This window comes from Zingiber officinale, chromosome 1B (genome assembly GCF_018446385.1).
Source record: "Zingiber officinale cultivar Zhangliang chromosome 1B, Zo_v1.1, whole genome shotgun sequence".
Taxonomy (NCBI): Eukaryota; Viridiplantae; Streptophyta; class Magnoliopsida; order Zingiberales; family Zingiberaceae; genus Zingiber; species Zingiber officinale.
The window spans coordinates 123526365-123550754 of record NC_055986.1 but is presented as its reverse complement, the minus strand read 5'-3'; positions in this window follow the sequence as shown (position 1 = coordinate 123550754).

Below are 24390 nucleotides of genomic sequence, written 5' to 3'. Positions count from 1 at the left end.
AACATGCAGAAGACATAGCATGATATTCAGACTCAGTGGAGGATTTCGACACCCAATCTTGCTTCTTGCTTTTTCAAGAAATAAGAGAGTTGCCAATGAACATGCACCTAGGGGTGTAAATGAGTCGCGTCAAGCTTGAGCTTGGGTCAGCTCGAGCTTAGGTCAGCTCGAGCTCGAGAAAACTAAAGAGGCTCGGCTTGAGCTTGAGCGAGTTTTTGAATCTGAGCTCGAGTTCGGCCATTTAATTATGGGCTCGAGCTCGGCTCGAAACAATAAATTTACGAAAAAAACAAGCTACGTAGGCTAGGATTCGAACTTTCCACCTCTGCTTATCTAATGAAATACACTAACCACAGTCCACAAACACCTCCTTAACTTATTATTTAGTTTTAAAGTATAAATTATTTTAAATATTAAAATACTGAATTAGCTTGGCTTGAACAGGCTCGATGAGCCATTGAGTCAGTATTAAATGGGCTCGAGCTCGAGTCGAGCTTTGACCGAGCTACTCGCGAGCGGCTCGGCTCATTTGCACCCCTACATGCACCAGCCAATAATGGAACGTCGAGTATCAGAACAACCAGCGCAGTTAGCATCACTATATGCAACCAAGTGAATGGGAGAATCCATAGGAAAGAAAAGATCTCTAGTAGAAGTGTCTTGCAAATAGCGAATAATGCGACGAACAGAAGTCAAGTGAAGGTGCCGAGGGGCCTACATAAATTGACTAACTTGTTGGATAACAAAAGAGACGTTAGGTCGAGTAATAGTTATATAATTCAAGTTCCCCAGTAAATGTCTATATAAGGAGGGATCAGGAAAAAAATCACCCTCATCACGACGATATTTAAGATTCACTTCTAAGGGAGTATCAACAGATCGACCATGAAGACTTGCCAATGTAATTATCTCCTAAATGTATTTATGCTGATTTAAGAAAATACTAGTCGTTGTAGAGTTCACTTCAAGGCCTAAAAAATAGCGTAAAGGACTCATGTCCTTCATATGAAAAGAGCTTTGAAGGCGTTGTTGAAGCTAAGAAATCAAATCAGAATTAGTCCCTATAATAATGATATCATCAACATATACTAGCAGCAAAACAATTCTTTTTGTAGTCTTGCAAAGAAACAAAGAGGAATCATATTGACTCTGGACAAAAGAGAAGCGAATAAGTGTGGTTTGAAACTTATCAAACCAAGCATGCAGAGCCTATTTTAAATCATAGAGTGACTTTTTTAGTTTACGAACATCAAAGAGGGTGTAGAAAATAATCCTGATGGTGGAGTCATATAAATTGCTTCTTTAAGATTCTCATGTAACAAAGGCATTCTTAGCATCCATCTGTCGTAATGACCAGCCCTTATATGAAGTAATAGCTAGAACAAGCCGCACAGTTATCATTTTTACTACTAGTGCAAATGTCTCCTCATAATCAACTTCATACTCTTGTCGATTTCCGAGTGTCATCAACCTTGCTTTGTAGTGGTCAAGTGAGCCATCAGATCTCAGCTTAATAGAATATACCCATTTACAACCAATGGGTTTGATACCAGTGGAACAGGGAACAATATCTCAAGTATGGTTCTCTTGCATAGCTTTCAGTTCCTCGTACATAGCTTTCTCCCAACATACATGTTTAATGACCTGAGAATAAGAGGTAGGAACTGTAATATCAGCTAAAAGAGTAGAAAAACCATATCAATAAGGAGGACGACTGATATGATTAGATCTTCGAGCCACTGAAGTGGGCATTGTATCAGGGTCAGGAAGGATTTACAATGATGGGGGTTGTCGTCGCTAGTAAACAAAACTAGGGGTGTAACTGAGTCAAGCCGCTCATGAGCGGCTTGGTCAAAGCTCGACTCAAGATCGGAGTTGACCGAGCTCGAGCCGGCTCGTTTAATATTCGAGCCGATCTTGAGCCCATTTAATACTGGCTCGAAAGCTTGTCGAGCCTGTCCATGTGGAGGTAAGTAAACAAAGTAAACGCATATAAAAGTGTGAAGCATAAGATAATTAGGTTGTATGCCAAAAAGATGAAAGTAAGGAAAATCAAAATTTAATTGTTGAGAAAGTAGCCGATTAATCAGATAAACTGCAGTTGACAAAGCTTCCACCCAAAATCTAGGCGGAACTGATGTCTCTAAGAGTAAAGTGCGAACCATATCTAGCAAGTGATGGTTCTTCCGTTTAGCCACCCCATTCTATTAAGGGTCATAAGGACATGATCGCTGAGATATAATGCCTTTGTGTTGTAGGAAAGTTTGAACATCATGTTGCATATCCTCACCACCATTATCAGACCGTAAAACCTTAATGGAGGTGGAAAATTAAGTCTCAATATAAGCCATAAAAATTCTGAAAACAGTTAGCACTTCATCTTTGGTACACAAAAAAATATATCCTTGTGAAATGACTATAGTCATTAATGAATATCCCAAAATATTTATACTGCGCGTGTGAAATGATAGGAGTAACACCCCTAAACATCACTTCGTATAATCTCAAAACATGTATTAGCACAAGTAGGAAAAGGTAACAGTTTACTCTTTCCTAGTTTACAAACAAAGCAATCAAGAGAAAAACTATTAGAAGAACACTAATTTTTGTTGGCAAGAAAACTATGTTTCATCAAATGAGACAATATCACATTATTTGGATGACATAATCGTTTATATCTAACGGCGGCCTTATTTTCAATAATAATAGAAGCCAAAGACAAAATCTTAGGAATAGTAAATTATAATGGAAATAATCTACCCACTTTATGCCCCCTCACGATCACCTTGCCTGACCTCTGATCCTACATAAGACAATCATGGTGAGAGAAATTTACATCACAGTTATTATCCATCACTGCCTGACAAAAATTAAACTAGTAGACTGTTGGAACCTCAAGGTTGTTTTGGTGTGATCAACAAGTTAAGTTAGGTCCTGTGTGTTTCTAACCTTGTGTCTAAGTGTTCAGGAGCTTAGGAGCACAGGTAGTCGAGTGGAAGACGCAGGTAGCGAGAAGGACGGCACGCGGTGCGTCCGAGGGACGAGGCGCTGCGGAAGAGTACACCGGCGGACGAGAAGGAAGTGTGCGGTGGTTCCGAGTAACGAAAGCCGGAGCGGAAGACTACTCGAGGAGCAAGAGACGCAGCTAGCGAGAAGGAGGCACGCAGTGCGTCCGAGGGACGAAGACTGCGGATGAGTACGTCTGTGGACGAGAAGGAAACACGCGATAATTCCGAGGGACGAGAAGCCGGAGAGGAAGCCCACTCGAGAAGACCGGAAGTTGGGTTCGGATGAGCCCTTTTCCGGATGGCCGAGATCATCCAAGCGATCGGATCCGGAGTTGAACACCCAGACCGAGACGACCAGAGCCGGAGCAGAGGATCCGGACCGAAAAAGTCAACCAGAGTTGACTTTTGGGTCTGAGGCGCCTGGAGCTGACCGGGGCGCCCGGAGCTGACCGGGGCACCCGGAACGTATCGGGGCGCCTAGAGTTGACTTTTTCCCAAGATCGAGCTTTGACTAGATCTGAACTTTGGGGGATAAAATTTATCCCCCAAGGGCACCCGGAACCCTCAGGGTGCCCCGACCAAGGCTATAAATATAGTCTTGGTCCAGAAGCTTTTCAATAACTCAGAGCAATTCATTTCCAACACTTATACGCTTTAGTTTTAAATTAGCTTCTTTGTTTTGCGCTTTCACTGCTGTAAGAGGCTTCTCCGCCTGAAGGAGATACTAGTGCGGCATTCCTTGGATTAACAACCTCTTTGGTTATAACCAAGTAAAAATATCTTGTGCCTCTTTCTTTAGTTTCTGTTCAATTTATTTTATGCAAGTGTTTTGTTGAAAGTTCGAAAAGGGTGTTTTTGTTTTTATTTTTTTTCAGGGCTATTCAACCCCCTTCTAGTCGGCCGCAATGGTCCTACAAGTGGTATCAGAGCCAAGGTGCTTCAGGAGGACTAACCGTCAATCAAAGCAAACATAATGGTCGGACCAAGCATCTACCCGCCGAAATATGAAGGGGATTTCGCAACCTGGAAAAAACTGATGTAGGTATTTTTCACAACAGATTTTGATTTAATTTTAACAATGGAACTTGGCTTTGTAGCTCCAGAGGGTAAGGAAAAAAATCAATGGACGAAAAAGGAGCAGACTGACTTTGTGGCGAACGGCAAAGCAGAATATCATTTGTTAAGCGTTCTTCCGCCATAAGAAGTCAATCGAATCGGGAACTACGACTCGGCAAAGGAACTTTGAGAGAAGTTCCTTGAGCTGCATGAAGGAACGTCCGAAGCCAAGCTCAGTAGAAGAGATCTACTTCGCAATCAACTCACCAGCCTGCGACTTAGGAAAGATGAGATAGTTGCACATCTACACTCAAGAATCAAAGAGATCATCACCGGACTGTCGAATCTCGGAGAAAAGGTAAGTAATCGAGATTCGCTAAGGTACGCGTTAAATTCGTTTCCGAGAAATTCAAAATGGGCATCACTAGTAGATGCCTTTTACATTTCAAAAGACTTGAAAAAATTTCATTAGAAGAATTTTTCTCGACTTTTGAAGTACACGAATCAAGATGTGTAGGTTCAAAGGAGCCCAAGAACAACGTCGCCCTCAAAGCTTCGAGAGACGAACCTGAGTCGGAATCTTCTCTTGATGACGAGAAAATGGTAATGATGGTAAGAAGATTCAAGAAACTTTGTAAATCTATATCTACTAATCATCCGCAGGGGAAAAAGAAAAGGACGATCCACTGCTACCACTGCGACGAAGAAGGGCACGTCAAGGACAACTGCCCCAAGCTGAAGAACAAGGACAAGGAGAAGGGTAAGAAGCCTATCCAAAAGCGAAAGGCCCTAAAGGCGACGTGGGACGATACGTCGTCGGAGTTAGAAGTCGAGGCATTCTCCGGACTTGCTCTAATTGTTAGAGTGTATACTAAAAGCCTAGTTTTTGGTATAAACATTTATCTAGAAATAAGAATCACATTGGTCAAATATCTACATTTATGATAAATGTAGTTGTTCAATTAATTTATATTGTAGATAACATGGTGTGTGGTGTCACACACAGAGGATCATGTTATCAGTACCTTATAAATTATAAACAGTAGCTCACGACCATAATGGAAAGGAACAAACCATTGGAAGGTCGTAGTGTAATTAGGTATTAGTTTATCTTAACTATATAATTACACTAGTACACTTAGAGTGTATTGAGTAGGACCATTAGAGGTCGTTTCTTTTATACTGACTTTATAAAGAAACAAAGACCTCAGTTATTATGGAAGTGTGTGCTCTTAATCCTAATATAATAACGAGCACATATATTTGATATTTATTTCTTTAATTTATCAATGGGTGAGATTTAGTTCGATGAATCAATAAGCCCGATAAGTTGGGAAATGATATCACTTATAGTGTGTGTTGTTGATTATAGAAGGAAACTGTGTCCTAGTGATCTAGGTTGAGAATGTCCCCAAGAGGAGCTCATAAGGATTGTCATGTTAAACCCTGCAGGTGGACTTAGTCCGACATGACGATGAAGTTGAGTGGTACTACTCTTGGAGCTAGATATTAATTAAGTGAGTTGTCAGTAACTTACTTAATTAGTGGACATTTGTTATCTTAAACACAGGGAGACTAACACACTCATAATAAGAAGGAGCCCAAAATGTAATTTGGGATTGGTGCGGTAGTTCAATAATAGTTCTTTAGTGGAATGAATTATTATTGATGAAATTAAGTTGTGTGTTCGGGGCGAACATGGGATGCTTAATTTCATCGGGAGACCAAAATCAATTCCTCCTCTCGGTCCCTATCGTAGCCTCTAGTATATAGAGATTTATACCCACCGCATACCCACCTTCTTACCCATCCAATGGGGCCGGCCAAGCTAGCTTGGAACCCAAGCTAGGGCCGGCCAAGACCAAGTGGATGAGCCATGTAGGTGGCTGGCCAAAGCTTGGGTCCCAAGCTTAGGTGGCCGATCACTAGAATATTAAAAGGATTTTTATTAAAATTATTTCTTATGTGGATATCATGATTTTAAAAGAGAGTTTAAAATTAAAAATTTCCTTTTATAACTTTCTACAAAAGATTAAGAGAAGAGATTAATCTCTTTCCTTATTTGTAGATTAAAAGGATGGTTTTAATTTTTGGTAAAAACTTTCCTTATTTGTAAATCATCTACATGTTTAAAAGAGAGTTTAAAATTTGAAATCTTTCCTTATTTGTTGATTAAAGGAGGATTTTAAATTTTAAGAAAACTTTCCTTTTTAACCATGTTCATGATTTAAAAGAAAGTTTAAAAATTAATAATTCTCTTTTATTAGTTTCTACAAAAGATTGAGAAAAGATTTGATATCTTTCCTTATTTGTAGATTAAAAGAGATTTTAATTTTTAGAGATAACTTTCTTTTTATCCACATGTTTAAAAGAAAGATTTTAATTTATTAAATTTCCTTTTTATAAACCAATCATGAAGGGATTAAATTATTGGAGAAATTTTATAAATTTCTGGAGACAAATTAGGAAGTTTTAATTAATTAAAACTCTCCTTGTTTATAGCTTGATGGTGGCCGGCCATGTAAATTGAGAAAAGGAAAATTGTTTTTAATTAAATAAATTTTTCCTTTTCATGGCAAAAGAATTAAGGAAGTTTTTAATTAAATTTCCTTATTTGCCAAGACCAAGGATTATAAAAGAGGGGGTAGAGAAGGCTTCATGGAGAACAATCTCTATTGTTTTCTCTCCCTTTTTCCTTGGTGTTGTGGCCGGCCATTACCTTCTCCCTCTCTTCCTCTTGTGGTGGCCGAATACTTCATCTCTCTTGGAGTTCTTGTGGTGGCCGGATACTACTTGGAGAAGAAGAAGAAGAAGGAGAGAAAGCTAGCATCTCTTGGAGCTTGGTTAGTATTTTGATTTTCTTCTTTGGTAAAGTTCTTCCTTTGTGGCCGAACCTTGCTTGGAGGAGAAGAAGGTGGTTGGTGGTTTCTTATCTCGGTAGATCGTTGCCCACACAACGTCCGAGGTTAGAAGAGGAATACGGTAGAAGATCAAGAGGTATTTCTAAAAGGTATAACTAGTAATTTTTATTTCCGCATCATGCTAGTTATTTATGGAATAATACCAAATACAAGAGGCTTACGTTCTAGAATTTCGAATATGTTTTTTCGAAGTTGTGTTCTTTTGTTTTTTCTTTTCCTTGTGATTTGATTGTTCTCTTTGGTTAACCTAAAGTTATTTTAGGAAATTAAATATTAGCTTTCTATTAAAGGTTTTGTCTAGTCGGTGGTGGTTGCTCCCATATCCAAGAAGGCCATGTGCCTCGCCACGTCAGTACTGGGAACCTTTTATAGAAATTAATATTTAATGGAATTAATAACTTAAGGAGACTTGGGTCGAACGTGTTAAGTTCCGCAGGAGATCCAAGTCAAAACCTAAAAGAACAAATAGATTAAGTTTTGGATCAAACGTGTTAAGTTCCGCAGGCGATCCAAAATTTAATTTAAAAGAACACATGGTAGCTAGGAAAAGGTTCAGACCTTTGTACAAAATTTTTGTACAGTGGAACCTCTAGGCTTTCCGAGTAGCAACCAACAATTGGTATCAGAGCTAGGGTTTTGCCTCTGTGTATTTGGTATTAGTTTAATTATGCACATGTCATACATAATTTAGGCAGGTTAATAGTAGGATGTGCTAACTTTGTGGATGCAGGATCCAACTATTATGGCTTATAGTTATTATGTGTGTGATTGGACCCTTGGACATGTCAAGGGCATTTTATTGTATGTGCATGATTGTATTATAAAATACAGCAGGAGCTGTATTTAGTTTTATTAGGATTTTATTTTTGATCTAGATACATGTACATTCCTTTTATGGAATATAGGATCAAAATGTAAAATTCTATTTATGTCGCGGATCGAATCTTGCAAAGCGTGGAACCTTCTGAGGACCAGAGGCGCAGCGGAACTAGGAGCAAGATGGATGCGACAGCTAGACCCGGTGGCGGTGGCCAAATATGGCAGCAGCTTGGGATGACAACACACGGAGGACAACTAGAGATAAAAGCCATAATAGTTGAAAATTAGATTTTCTATTTATTGCTTTTATATTGTGCTGTGTGTGCATGTTGGTTTACATATTTAGTAGGCTAGCATAGTTAAAATTCCTCATTTATAAATAACTAAGTGGGAGAGATTTTTAAGTAAATCCCATGGTCTCCATTCTTGGTTTGTAAGTGATGCAAACAAGCTTGCGTTGGCTCGAGTGCCTTCCTCCATAGCGGATGAGCTTGTTTGTGGATCACTAGAGCAGAACTTCCATTTTGGATGACAATAGGAAGTTAATTAAGGCGTGTGATCTTCCCCAGCGGAAGGGCATAATCTTATTAATGGACTTAGTGTCAAGTAATGGTATACACTTAGACACATCTAATAGTATCCTCCCATCGGTCCTGCTATTATTTGTGTGACCAAATGAAACCAACTATTAATTTGTCATAAAACTAGGTTGACAAGATAATAAAATTAAAGGGTTAAAACCCTCTTACAAATGATTGATTTTGTATCGTCCACACTAACGTGGCATACAAAATTAACGGTGTTGAGATAATTTTATTTGTCATAAAGATACGTTGACAAGATAGTTAATGGGTAAAACCCTCCTTTTACAAATGTTGAATTTGTATCGTCCACACTAACGTGGCATGCAAAATTCACGGTGTTTGAGGTGTTGGTAAATTTAAATAATATTGTTTGAGGAATCAATGTTATTTTAAATTCAAAGAGTTTTGACCAAATATTTGATCAAAGACATATCAACTATTAATTTTATTCGTCATAAAGTAAAGTTGACGAGATAATAAAATTAATGAATAAAATCTCCTCTTCGATTTTGTATACACAAAATTCATGGAGATTTTAAGGAGTTGATCTTGACCAAATGTTTTTGTGATTCTTAGGATGTTTGTCAATCCCTAGTAGTCATACTATAGAAAAAGACTTAGTAGTACCAATTGTAATGATTGGAAATAGGACTTGGACATTAAGGTAGACTGTCTTCTTAGAACTAAGAACAATTTAGGTGTATTTAATTCATTGCAGGGTTCCAGGAAATCCGACAACTAAATGAAAGGTAAATCACCGTCCACATGGGCACTACTGTAAAAGTGGTAACTGTTGCAGTGGGAGATGTTTATCCTTTGATAAGAATAAAATGTGGATTTTAAGTAATTGTCTTTACGTACCAAGTTTAGAAAGAACCTGATTTCAGTTTCTAAACTATTATAGATATTATGTCTATTTTGATAACAAAGTTGTTATCAAGAAAAATAGGAAAGTTATCTATTCTAGTATGATGGTTAACAATTTATAATCCAATAAACTCCCACGATGCAACAAATGGAAATTAGTAACACATCTTCTAATTTTAAGAGAAAGCAACCTTCGGAAATGAACCAATTATATCTTTGGCATCTAAAGCTAGGTTATACTTGAGTAGGATTCATTGGTAGCTGATGAACTTTTGGGTTCATTGGTAGTGGAAATCTTTCCAACCTACGAGTCTTACTTGGAAGGAAAATAACCAAGAAGCTTTTAAGTCCAAGGGGTATGGAGTCAAAGATATGTTGAAAACGGTTCATTCTGATTTGTGTGATCCTATGACTATCCAGACAAGAGGTAGTATTGAATATTTTGTCTATTTAATAGACAACTATTCAAGATACAAATAAATTTACTTAATGTACCGCAAGACTAAGTACTTTGATTAGTTCAAAGAGTACAAGGTTGATGCGGAGAAATGTTAAAGTAAAAAGTCACTATAGAAGATCGTAGTGGCAAGTACCTCTTGAGATATTTTAGGAGTCACTTATCAAAAGTTGGATTTCAATCCCAACTAACTGCATCTGGTACACCCCAACAGAATGGTGTAGTAGAAAGAAGGTAAATGATTCTTATGGAATAATTAGATAGATGATGAGTTATTCAGAAAATTACCAAATTTGTTTTAAGGATAAATTCTGAAAACGAAAGTGAACATAGTACCTTCCAAGTTAGAACTCTCTACTCATATAGAATTGCTGAATAGGTGAAAACCTATTTTGAAGCATATTCGGATTCGGGTAATCCAGCACATATGTTAAAGAGAGACAATGATAAGTTGGATAGGAGTTCACTTGTTTGTAAGTTATCCTAGATAAACAAAAGTAAGTTTATAGTCTTAAAAATCAGAAGGTCATTGTTAGCATCAATGACTGATTTTTAGAAAAGGACTATATAATGAACCACGTGCTCATAAGTAAATTTGTTCTTAAGGAAATAATAAAGGACATGTCTAACCTAGTACCAACTGTACAAGATGAGATACCACAAGAAAACTGCAACACGTATCACAAATGATACACAATTGCAGAAAGTGCCTTGTCGTAGTGGGAGGGTTGTTAGGCAACCTAAATAGGTTCATGTTTTGGGAGAGTTTTTGGACTCGATCCCTGAAGGACATAAACCTGATCTCCGGACATATGACGAAGCACTCCAAGATAAATATGCAGCATCTTGGCAAAGAGTAATGAATAATAGAATTAGAATATATGTATTCTAATAAAATCTGGAAGCTTGTAGAACCACCAAGTGGTGTAAAAGCCTTTGGGTGTAAAAGGTCCATAATAGGAAAAAAGAGGGATAGACAGGGAGGTAGAAACCTTCAAAGCAAGGCTTGATGAAAAAGGAAACTTTTTTCACTGGTAGCCATGCTTAAGTCTATCCGGATTCTTTTATCTATTTGGCAAGTGGATGTCAAGACAGCATTCCTTAATGGAAGTCTTGAAGAAAGCATCCATATAAAGCAACCAGAAGGGTTCATTGCAAAGGGCTAAGAGCATCTTGTGTAAAGCTCAATCAGTCTATGGACTGAGGCAAAGCTTCAAGGTCTTGGAACATCCGGTTTATCAAAGTAATTCAGACCTATGGATTTATTTAGTAACCGGGTAAGTCTTGTGTATACAAAAGGTGTGATGGAAGCGTGGTGGTATTTCTTGTACTATACGTAGATAACATTTTTGGTAGTTGGAAACAATATCAAAATGTTGTCAGAAGTAAGGGTATGGTTGTCCAAACAATTAGATATAAAGGACTTGGGAGAATGTATATATTCTTGAGATCAAAGGAATAAGGGATCACAAGAAAAGAATATTTTACTTATCCCAAGCTTCATACATCGGAAAAATCCTTGCTCGTTTTAAAGCATGCAAAACTCCAAGAAAGGTTTCTTACCTTTTCAGGATGGAGTAACTTTATCTAAAGATATGTCTCTGTAGACATTAAAGGAGATAAAGGAAATAAAGGCAGTTCTTTATGCTTCGGCTGTCCGAAGCCTAATGAATGCTATGCACGAGATAAGAAATCTGTTTTGCCAAGGGCATAGTTGGCAGATATCAAAGTAACTCTGGACAAGGACAGTGGACTGCAGTAAAGCATATATTGAAGTACCTTAGATGCACTAGAGATTATATGCTAGCTTACAAGGCAGTTAATTTGGTCCTTGTGGGTTGCATGGATTTTGACTTTCAATCGGATAGGGACAATAATAAGTCAACCTCGGGGTTTTGTGTTTACTTTAGGAGGTAAAGTCATAACTATGGAAGAGTGATAAGCATAGGTGTTTTCTGGACTCCACCATAGAAGTTTAGTATATGGCAAGCCTCTAAGGTAGCCATAAAAGCTGAATGACTCAATAACCTCAAGATAGACTTAGATATGATTTCTGGTTTGTCCAAAGATTATTACAATTTATTGTAATAATATTGGTCATGAGAAAACTCAAGAAACCATAAGTCTATAAAGGCAAGTAAACACAATAGAGCGCAAGTACCACCAATACGAGAAATCGTATAAACGAGGAGAAGTTGTTGCTGCCTAGAATGCATCAGATGATGACCTATAGATCTTTTCACTAAGGTCCTTAAGGCAGAGCTTTTGATGGACATGTTGAAGGGTTGGGAATCAGATGTATGGCAGACTTAGTCTTTTAGTATAAGTGGGAGATAGTTAGAGTGTATACTAAAAGCCTAGCTTTTGGTATAAACATTTATCTAGAAATAAGAATCACATTGGTCAAATATCTACATTTATGATAAATGTAGTTGTTCAATTAATTTATATTATAGATAACATGGTGTGTGGTGTCACACAGAGGATCATGTTATCAGTACCTTATAAATTATAAACAGTAGCTCACGACCATAATGGAAAGGAACAAACCATTGGAAGGTCGTAGTGTAATTAGGTATTAGTTTATCTTAACTATATAATTACACTAGTACACTTAGAGTGTATTGAGTAGGACCATTAGAGGTCGTTTCTTTTATACTGACTTTATAAAGAAACAAAGACCTCAGTTATTATGGAAGTGTGTGCTCTTAATCCTAATATAATAACGAGCACATATATTTGATATTTATTTCTTTAATTTATCAATGGGTGAGATTTAGTTCGATGAATCAATAAGCCCGATAAGTTGGAAAATGATATCACTTATAGTGTGTGTTGTTGATTATAGAAGGAAACTGTGTCCTAGTGATCTAGGTTGAGAATGTCCCCAAGAGGAGCTCATAAGGATTGTCATGTTAAACCCTGCAAGTGGACATAGTCCGACATGACGATGAAGTTGAGTGGTACTACTCTTGGAGCTAGATATTAATTAAGAGAGTTGTCAGTAACTTACTTAATTAGTGGACATTTGTTATCTTAATCACAGAGACTAACACACTCATAATAAGAAGGAGCCCAAAATGTAATTTGGGATTGGTGCGGTAGTTCAATAATAGTTCTTTAGTGGAATGAATTATTATTGATGAAATTAAGTTGTGTGTTCGGGGCGAACATGGGATGCTTAATTTCATCGGGAGACCAAAACCAATTCCTCCTCTCGGTCCCTATCGTAGCCTCTTGTATATAGAGATTTATACCCACCACATACCCACCTTCTTACCCATCCAATGGGGCCGGCCAAGCTAGCTTGGAACCCAAGCTAGGGCCGGCCAAGACCAAGTGGATGAGCCAAGTTGGTGGCCGGCCAAAGCTTGGGTCCCAAGCTTAGGTGGCCGGCCACTAGAATATTAAAAAGGATTTTTATTAAAATTATTTCTTATGTGGATATCATGTTTTTAAAAGAGAGTTTAAAAATTAAAAACTTTCCTTTTATAACTTTCTACAAAAGATTAAGAGAAGAGATTAATCTCTTTCCTTATTTGTAGATTAAAAGGATGGTTTTAATTTTTGGTAAAAACTTTCCTTATTTGTAAATCATCTACATGTTTAAAAGAGAGTTTAAAATTTGAAATCTTTCCTTATTTGTTGATTAAAAGGTGGATTTTAAATTTTAAGAAAATTTTCCTTTTTAACCATGTTCATGATTTAAAAGAAAGTTTAAAAATTAATAATTCTCTTTTATTAGTTTCTACAAAAGATTGAGAAAAGATTTGATATCTTTCCTTATTTGTAGATTAAAAGAGATTTTAATTTTTAGAGATAACTTTCTTTTTATCCACATGTTTAAAAGAAAGATTTTAATTTATTAAATTTCCTTTTTATAAATCAATCATGAAGGGATTAAATTATTGGAGAAATTTTATAAATTTCTGGAGACAAATTAGGAAGTTTTAATTAATTAAAACTCTCCTTGTTTATAGCTTGATGGTGGCCGGCCATGTAAATTGAGAAAAGGAAAATTGTTTTTAATTAAATAAATTTTTCCTTTTCATGGCAAAAGAATTAAGGAAGTTTTTAATTAAATTTCCTTATTTGCCAAGACCAAGGATTATAAAAGAGGGGGTAGAGAAGGCTTCATGGAGAACAATCTCTATTGTTTTCTCTCCCTTTTTCCTTGGTGTTGTGGCCGACCATTACCTTCTCCCTCTCTTCCTCTTGTGGTGGCCGAATACTTCATCTCTCTTGGAGTTCTTGTGGTGGCCGGATACTACTTGGAGAAGAAGAAGAAGAAGGAGAGAAAGCTAGCATCTCTTGGAGCTTGGTTAGTATTTTGATTTTCTTCTTTGGTAAAGTTCTTCCTTTGTGGCCGAACCTTGCTTGGAGGAGAAGAAGGTGGTTGGTGGTTTCTTATCTCGGTAGATCGTTGCCCACACAACGTCCGAGGTTAGAAGAGGAATACGGTAGAAGATCAAGAGGTTTTTCTAAAAGGTATAACTAGTAATTTTTATTTCCGCATCATGCTAGTTATTTATGGAAATAATACCAAATACAAGAGGCTTACGTTCTAGAATTTTGAATATGTTTTTTCGAAGTTGTGTTCTTTTGTTTTTTCTTTTCCTTGTGATTTGATTGTTCTCTTTGGTTAACCTAAAGTTATTTTAGGAAATTAAATATTAGCTTTCTATTAAAGGTTTTGTCTAGTCGGTGGTGGTTGCTCCCATATCCAAGAAGGTCATGTGCCTCGCCACGTCAGTACTGGGAACCTTTTATGGAAATTAATATTTAATGGAATTAATAACTTAAGGAGACTTGGGTCGAACGTGTTAAGTTCCGCAGGAGATCCAAGTCAAAACCTAAAAGAACAAATAGATTAAGTTTTGGATCAAACGTGTTAAGTTCCGCAGGCGATCCAAAATTTAATTTAAAAGAACACATGGTAGCTAGGAAAAGGTTCAGACCTTTGTACAAAATTTTTGTACAGTAGAACCTCTAGGCTTTCCGAGTAGCAACCAACACTAATGGCAAGCCATCAAGACGATGATTGCCAGTCAAGATCTTCCCAAATGAGCATTGAGAGCATCGATGAAGGGGGAGCCACGTCAGAAGAAAGCAGCAGTTCAGGGAGAGAAACGGACAACGAGATCGACAAGGTATGTGAGGTACGATCACTTCCTCTCGATAAACTCTTTAAGTTTGTTAAACTATTAACAAAAGACTGTTGCAAATTAGAAAAGGAGATTAAAATTTTAAAAATAATTTTGGCTAAATCTTGTCCCTTAGAAGAATTAGACAAATCAAAATTAGAAAATGAGAAATTGAGATCAGAAAATAAAGATCTAAAAATTCAAGTAGATAATTTGAAAAACCATGCATGCTCATCTAATTTTAGAAATTTTAAAAATTTAAATTGGTATTATAGATATCACTTGGGGCAAATTAGGAATATTTCATGAAAATATGTACCGAAGAAATATTTAATTAATCCAGTAGGTTGGAACCTATATTGGGTTCCTAAATTTTGCTTACTCTAAATTTTAAACGAAATTAGCGCTTTCAGTGAAAAAATTAGACATTGAATTTTTTTATAAGGTTTTATCTAAGGAAGTAGTTGTTTCACCAATAACCAAGAAGGTCTAGTGCCTCGCCACAACCTGAAAGCCAAAATATTGAAATAAATGTTTAATTAACTTTCTGTCAAAGCATTAAAATTAGAATTAATTAATGCTTTTAAAGTTTGTCAAACATTTTTTTTCAAAATATTTTTTTCTTTAGAAAATTCTCTTTTATACTTAGAAAAATTTTCAGAAAATATTTTTTGCCTAAGTTAAAAGTTATTCTGAAATTGAAAATTTTTGCTTAAGTTTTTTTTAAAAGTTGTCTAAGTTAGAATTTTTTTTCTTATAATTTCATTTAGAAAAATTTACTTAAAATTTTACTTAAAAATTTTTTTACAGAGACTGTTTATTATTGTAAAATTTTTTAAAGATCTCAAAATTTTCTAAGTTTTTACCCTTAGATTTTTTCTTAAACCCCATTTTTTATGTGATCAAAGGGGGGGAAGGAAATGTATAAGTCTAGGGGGAAGTAGACTAAAATTTAACTTATTTTATTTTTGCACTTAATTGTAAATTTAGTTAAGTTTATATTATGTCTATTTTACCCTAGCTTAACTTGGGTTGCTCACACCAAAAAGAGAGAGATTGTTGGAACCCCAAGGTTGTTTTGGTGTGATCAACAAGTTAAGTTAGGTCCTGTGTGTTTCTAGCCTTGTGTCTAAGTGTGCAGGAGCTTAGGAGAACAGGTAGTCGAGTGGAATACGCAGCTAGCGAGAAGGACGGCACGCGGTGCGTCCGAGGGACGAGACGCTGTGGAAGAGTACACCGGCGGACGAGAAGGAAGCGTGCAGTGGTTCCGAGGGACAAAAGTCGGAGCGGATGACTGTTCAAGGAGCAAGAGACGCAGCTAGCGAGAAGGACGGCACGCGGTGCATCCAAGGGACAAAGACTGCGGATGAGTATGCCGGCGGACGAGAAGGAAACACGTGGCAATTCCGAAGGACGAGAAGCCGAAGCGGAAGCCCACTCGAGAAGACCGGAAGTTGGGTTTGGGTGAGCCCTTTTCCGGATGGTCGAGATCACCTAAGCGAGTGGATCCAGAGTCGAAGACCCGGACCAAGGCGACCAGAGCCGGAGCAGAGGACCCGGACCAAGGCGACCAGAGCCGGAGCAGAGGACCCGGACTGAACAAGTCAACTAAAGTTGACTTTTGGGTCCGGGACGCCTGGAGCTAACCGGGGCGCCCGGACCCCTCCGGGGCGCTCGGAACATACCTGGGCGTTCGGAGTTGACTTTTTCCCATGATCGAGCTTTGACTCGATCTAAACGTTGGGGGATAAAATTTATCCCCCAGGACGCCCGAAACCCTCAGGGCGCCCCGACCAAGGCTATAAATATAGCCTTGGTCCAGAAGTTTTTCAACAACTTAGAGCAATTCATTTCCAACGTTTGTACGCTTCAGTTTTAGATTAGCTTCTTTGTTTTGCGCTTTCACTGCTGTAAGAGCCTTCTCCGCCTGAAGGAGATACTAGTGCGGCATTCCTTGGATTAACAACCTCCTTGGTTGCAACCAAGTAAAAATATCTTGTGCCTCTTTCTTTAGTTTCTGTTCAATTTATTTTATGCAAGTGTTTTGTTGAAAGTTCGAGAAGGGTGTTTTTGTTTTTATTTTTTTTCAAGGCTATTCAACCCTCCTTCTAGCCGGCCGCAACGGTCCTACATAGACAATCCATGAGAGACAAATACATGACGAAAGGAAAGTCCAATATCACCAATGGCTGTAAGTGGAAGATTACTACCATTATTAATCTGAATATTTTATTTACCAGTATACTTCTGAATATTATGCAACCAATCAGGTGATCTAGTCTTATGATTTGATGCCCTAGAATCAACAAACTAAGGAGAAGAAACAATCATACCTTGACTATGAAGTCCAAGAGTAGAAAATGCGGTGATAATCATCTGTTGGACCATTTTTGGAGTAGCAAAAGATTGATTTGTGCCAACAATTATGGTTGTAGAACTGATAATGGTAGGGTCTGAGATAGCAGCCTAAAAAGCATGGCCTCATCGATTTTCTTGGTCTGTAGGACATTGTTTGATAATGTGTCCATTTTGTTTACAATTATTGTAAAATTTCTTACTACAATTGCGAGCAATATGCCCGAACTCTTTGCAATTATAGCACTGCATTTATCCCTTTCCTCGGTTCTTCCTTTGAGTCGCATAAGCAACATTAACAACCTCATATATCTCCTTGGACGAACCTAGAATAGCTTGTGTAGCCATTCTTTATTCTTCATGCAACAATTCTCCAAGACATATATCCAAGGATGGGATATGATTTTTATTCAGTAATCTAGCCCGAGCAACTTCAAATTCTGACCTTAGTTTCATCAAAAACTGATCACGTCTACTATCTTCATGAATTGCTTGAAATTTGGCTAGGGCCTCTTTAGGTACCTTTGGATAAATAAGACCAGAATATTCACTCCATAGATTAATAAATCCAAAATAATACTGCTCAATAGGGAGATTATCTTGACTACGTTACCAATTTCAAGTATTAGTTGAAATTGTCTTTCAGTGTTATCTTGATGATATATGTGTTGCAGATAATCCCACATCTTCTTAGTCATAATAAAGGAACGTAAATTGTTCACCATATAAGGTTCAATAGAACTTAACATCCAAGAGATGATTCGAGCATCCTTTGCCTCCCATTAACTAAGTTTGTACCTTCTTTAAGAGCAGGAGCAGACCTGTCAATGTGATTCCAAAGCTCTTTCCTTTTTAGAAACATTCTGAATTAAAATTTTTGTGCAACATAATTCTTTCTTGTGAATTTGATAGCCAAAGTCTATGTAGACATTCTTCCAAGAAAAGTCTTAGCAGACATTCTTCCAAACAAAATAAAATATCAAAGCCAAAGTTGATTAGAAATTAATTAACCCAAAAAAAACTGACAGCAAACTAGAGAACTTTGTAAGATAGAAGCAAAAAGAAACGGATAGAAATTTGAAAATTCGGTTATAAATTTCAAAGGTTGGCCTTAATATCATAACAAAATTTAATAAAATGACTGAATGTCTCTTTCTTTAATGATCTTTTCTTTAAATAAGAATTACTATACAACCTATTTTAGATAAGAAAATATTTATAGCAATTATACTAATTACCACTAATCTACTTTAGGTAAGAATATATACAGTAATTACTACTAATCTATTTTAGATAAGAATATATACTGCTAATATGTAAGAATATATATTGCTAATACATAAATTATGATAATTTAGATCTTGAAATCTCAGTCATAATTTCTACTATAATCCTAGCAATTGACAATGCCATAATCTTTGCCATAGATAAGAAACATCCCAGCCACAAGTAATATATGGTAAGATGTACATGAACTAGACCTTTGATTATCATTAATCAGACCTTTTATGCATTTAAGTAGTTGTTTCTTTTATCTTTGCTCATTTATATATTCTTATTTCTTTATCATCTGCTGTGTAGCAGTTGATTCATTCTTTCTGGTTGCATTCAAATAAATTGCAAAAGCAAAAGTTTAGAGGGCATTTGGTTTGGAGTACAAGAGTAGGAATGAGAATAGATTTGATAGTGGATTGGAATGGGAATGAATTTAGTCATTTCAATATTACTGTTTGATGGAATTAATAGTGGCTTGTGGAATCCAATGAAGAGAGGGAGAGATTCTACGTAGGCTCACATAGCATTCTTCGTTTTCTATCGATCAAATTGCTTTTGTTTTTCGATTAGACCTGAAAAGATTTGATTTTTTTTAGGGAGAGTACCTCCGGCAAACGTTGGAGGAGAGGAGGCGGAGGAGCATGTGTTCTTTATTAGTCGTCGTGAGGAAGACATCGGTGCAATGGCTACATGAGAAGGAGGCGGATGTGGAGTGCGCGACGAGGCGAGGCAAGGCGGCGAGCTAGAGCACCGCCTTGCGCATCTCCGAACCGAATTGATGGCATGGCAAGCGAGGGTCAAGGCTGACCATGCTAGAGCAGCCTCACTCCACGCTCAGCTCCAGCAAGCCTCAACCGCAATCCTCCCACCAAAGAGTGCCAACTCTGCTGAGTCGGCGTTTATCGATGAGAGCCAACTCGAGCTAGAATGGGCATTTTGCATGTACTTGTTGGGGTCGATCGGCGTCGGTCATCATCCTCCCTTGCCATCACCTCTGCCTCTGCGATGTGTGTGACAACGACGTGGCAGAGGCGTGCCCTATTATGTTGGAAGTTGCATCAGTTGCAATGTTAGGAAGATGAAGGACTGTCTTTTCACCTTCATCTTCCCTCATTGAGTGCCATCAAAGCATTGGTTTATAACCGATGCTTGCTTCCTATATAAATTGACGTCCAAGAACAATCAAAAGAGAGGTGTGCGATGGTGATCAGTGTGTACGCAGTGGAGCGACGGTGGGCAAAGGGAACATCTGTCGAGAGAGATTTGGCTCATGAAACTTGAAGGGCTTTCCGGTTTCATCCGTGATCGCGCTTCCGACAGCAGTAGCATCATTGCCTGCGGCTTCTTCGATTTCTTCTCCGGAGATCACTGTGAGTCAATTACAAGTTCAGATTTCATGTTTATTTCATGCTATTAGGAACAACAATGGTATCAGAGCCATTAGTTCCAAGTATGAAAAAATCCCTGGAATTTCCTCTGTTCTGCCCATGATTTTGATGACAAAATCGTAATCTGTTGCTGTTGAACAAAATCGTGATCTACGATTAACATTGGCAGGCTATCGACTTCCATGGTCGGCGAACGCAGATGACCGTGTTTGAAAGGCCGACGATTGGCTGGCCACTGTACTTGTTACGGAAAAAGGAGCATGGGAAAAACGGGGAAGATGAACAGTACTTTTTTATGGCACAGTAAAATTTTCCATGTTTTAATCGATTACACAATCGATGCATTCATTTGAATCGATTGAAAAGAAATTTTGAATCAATTAATTTCACGGCATAGTGATTCATATGCTTAATCGATTCATCAATCGACTAAATACATGTTAAAATTTTTTATCATATTTTAATCGATTAATCAATCGATTCATTTAATTAAATAGCTTGAATAAAATCTCAATGGATTGAAAAAGAAAAAGGCATGAACAGTTTGTTTTTCTACTTTGAGAAAATTTTTTATTTTATTAAATAAAAAGGAAAAGAAATAAACTTTCTCATAACATGATTAACAAAAAAAAAAAAAAGGTAAACAGTACTTTTCATGTTTAAAATTTAATTAAATATATTTATTAATTAATTAAATACATATAGAAATGTATTATTAATTAATAAATATATATTTAATTAATTTATGATTCAATTAATTAAAAATTGAACTAGACCAATTTGTCCAATCAAATCCAGGTCTGATTTAAATTATTAGTTGATTTAAACAGACCAGTTTGATTTAATAATACCTAGATCTAGTTCAAATCATTTATTGGTTTAACCAGATTAGTTTATTATTGAATTAGCTAGGGTGGTTTTGATTAGATAAATTGAGCTGATCAAATATGATCAGATTAGTTCTATTGTGTCAGATTTGATTAAAAAGATTAGATTTGTTCTAATGGGTCAAACTTAATCGAATGTGCATTGGATTGATCAAACAGACTTAAGTTTGATCAATAAATCTGAGATTGACTTAAATTAACTTAGATTAAAATAATAACAGAACATAAGTCAGAAATCTTTGTCCAATTAGATAAGTTCTAATAAGGATAATGTACTAAGCTTAGGATCTAGATTCCTTATTGACTAATCTAATGGGTCAGTCGACTTAAACTCCTAAAAATCAAGAGAATTTATTTTTCTTGATTTATAATGATGGTTCTATGTTTGTATAAATTGAATTAAAATAGTTTTGTACTGGTTAGTTGGTTTCGCACTGACTTATTTAAATTCAATTTTTCAAATGGCACGGATGATTACTCGTCGTGAAGTGCGGCAAGACCAACTAAGGGAGGAGATTTAGAAGATAAAGTATAACTCTACTTATGGAGTCGGTGGACATGTTAAACAACTTGATAGACTATTTTGGAAACTTGAGCAAGAAGAGTTTCCAGTCCTGGATAGTTATAGGATCTAGGCTTTGATGCGTTCATTGCCAGAGTATCCTAGGTGATAGTAGACTATGTATGGGTGTTGGTGCAATCGACCTCCAAGGTTTTAATGTCAGACAAATATGTTTAAGTATGTTTAAGTATGGAGCTTGATCTAGGGAAGTCCTAATTGTAGGCTAGGCAAGGGAAGTCCTAGTTGGAGGCTAGGCAAGGGAAATCTCGGTATATCGTGAAAGCCAGGTGGATAGGTCTGGAGGACCTGATCCCTGGGTAGCCGAATACTGAGGCAAGGGAAATCTCGGTATATTATGGAAGCCAGGTGGATAGGTCTGGAGGACCTAATCCCTGGGTAGCTGAATACTGAGTCTTGGTGAGTGAAGCCAGGTGGAGAAAATCCTAGGGGGTGGTAACCTTAGGTAACGAGAAGTCTTGGAGGAGTAAACTCCAAGCAAGGTTGATCGATCGACCAGACCTGCAGATCTCGGTAAATCTAGGATTAGGTTTACCATTATATTCTGTATTGCTATTATTGTTGTTGGCTAATACAGTATTGCAGGAAAGGTTTTAGTGGATCAGGTGATCAGACACTGAGTAGGCAAAGTCCAAACATGTCTGGAGGATCATGTTTGGCAGGTAAGTTGAGGTAAACAACTGGAGGAGCGATAGTGAGGTCGAGTTCCTGAAAGGAACAACCTAAGATCGTTGATCCAACTGAAGAAACCGGGAAAGTTTTCAAGTTAAGATTAAGACAGTTTTTACTGTCTAAAAATTACTCATGTATTATATATATTACTGTGCTAACCTTTGTGTTGCAGGGATACTTTATTTAATTATGTGTTGCAGGTTCGGCCGGATTGGTCGACCGAACGTAGGGATCGGTCGACTGAACCAAGTTGACTCAGCACAGGCCAGCTCATCAGCATCGATCAGAAGCAAAAGGAAATAAAGCTGATCGTTCGATCGAACCCGGGGATCGGTCGACCGAACCAATCAATATTAATGGCGTAGTAAATGCAGATCACGGCAAATCTCGATGAATAGGGAAGGAACCTGTTCGGTCGACTGAAAAGCATGATCGGTCTACCGAACTCTTAAAGATCAGTAAATGCAAAAGATCGAGTCAGCGTCCGACTTCAGCCAGGAAGGAAGGGAGCGGGTTCGGTCGACCGAACAGAGGGATCGGTCGACCGAACGCCATTGGCACTTATAAAAAGGAGCTCGAGGATTGAGACTAAAATACTCTCTAATTGACACAAGTTCTGTTCTTCAAGCAACCCTTGCTACAAGTCTTCATTAGCTCAGCAAGCCACACCATCCGGAAGTACCGACCAAAGCTTCAACTATATTTACTTGTCGGTATATTTTTTATAAGCTTGCATTGTAATTCACTTAAGCAAGATAGTAGGTTGTTACTATCTTTCTCATTTGTACGATCTGCTTCTTTCTGAGAATCTCGGAAAGAATGGTTATAGTGATTTGCCCATCGGTGCGATCAAGGATCGCAGACCTTCGAGTAAGAGTTGACCTAGACTCCGAACGAAGTAAATGAACTTGTCTCTCTTTACTTTCTGTTGTACACGATTCTGATTTCAAAGTAAAAGAAAAAGTTTTTAAAGAGCGCGATATTCATCCACCCCCCCTCTATCGCACCCATTCGATCTATCAATGGGGGCGTCATGAAGGACGCGTCACATATTCAGAACTGTGTGAGGAACTACTTCACCATATGAGTGAAGAAGGTCCTGAAGAGACTGAAGAGGACCAGGAAATGTTCGAGGAAGGTCCAAAAATGGATCCATTGACGAATCCTGAAGCAGTTCCATCTGAAATTATCCTAAATGAGTTTAGGATGATAAGGATAATATTGGCTGATGTACTAGTATTTATCCTAGTGGGAGTGGTATTGGCTTATCTAGTTTACTAGTGTTCTATTTACTATCATTATGTACGAACAGTATTAACTCATTTAGTTTTTGAGTCATATAATAATTTCTATCGTTATGTATGAACAGAGTTATATTATGAAAAGTTATATTATGTGTTAACAAACTAGAAAATGATTAGTTCATTTCGTGATTCGTTCATGTTCAATTATATGATTAGTATATATATATATGATTCCTTCATTAGATGGGATGTGTGTAATATAATTGATCAATATTGATTAGATTGACACATACAAATGATGAGTGGAAACATAGTTATCACTTGATTTTGTAAACCAATTCTAATTTACACTGAGTCAATAATTAATTGCATGCATATGAATTACACTGAAATAGTAAATAATGTGTTTATTTATGTAGATTATGGCAACTAAAAACATCATAGCTGAACTCAATAAAGAGAAAAATTATATGGGAATAACTACAAAATATGACACCTCGAGAAACAATACGTTCTTGAGGAACAAGAAGTTCTAGAGACTGTAAATCAATTCATGGACAAACCGGTTGATGGTTATACAGCACAGCACAGACATGACCTTAATGTCTATAAGGCATGGAAAAGGAAAGACTCCATTGCTAAGGGAATATTGATTAGTTCAATGGTTGGCAACCTGATATTTGAGTATGAGCCATTACTATCGGCTCATGCTATTTAGGCAGCCCTCAGAGAGAAGTACAGTGGAGTAAGTCTGAGTAAGCTCCGTCAGCTAACAATCAAGTTTGATAGCTGTAAAAAATGCTCCAATATTACCATGGCCCAACATCTTAGAGAGATGAGTAACATGATTCGAGAGCTTAAGACTGATGGTCATGCGTTGACTAATGAACAACAGGTTCAGACAGTTATCCGTTCCCTTCCTGATTCTTGGGAAATAATGAAACAGAATCTAACCTATAGTGAGAGTATCAAGACTTTCACTGATATCTCAGCCATGTAAAACTTGAGGTGGAGAGGATTGAATCCGCAAGGATTTCTGGTCAAGCTTTTGTAGTTGAAGGTTTTGGTTCCAAGAATAAGAAAAGATGGTTTAAGAAAGGAAAGGGAAAAGGAAAGGAGGCTAGTGTTGTTGC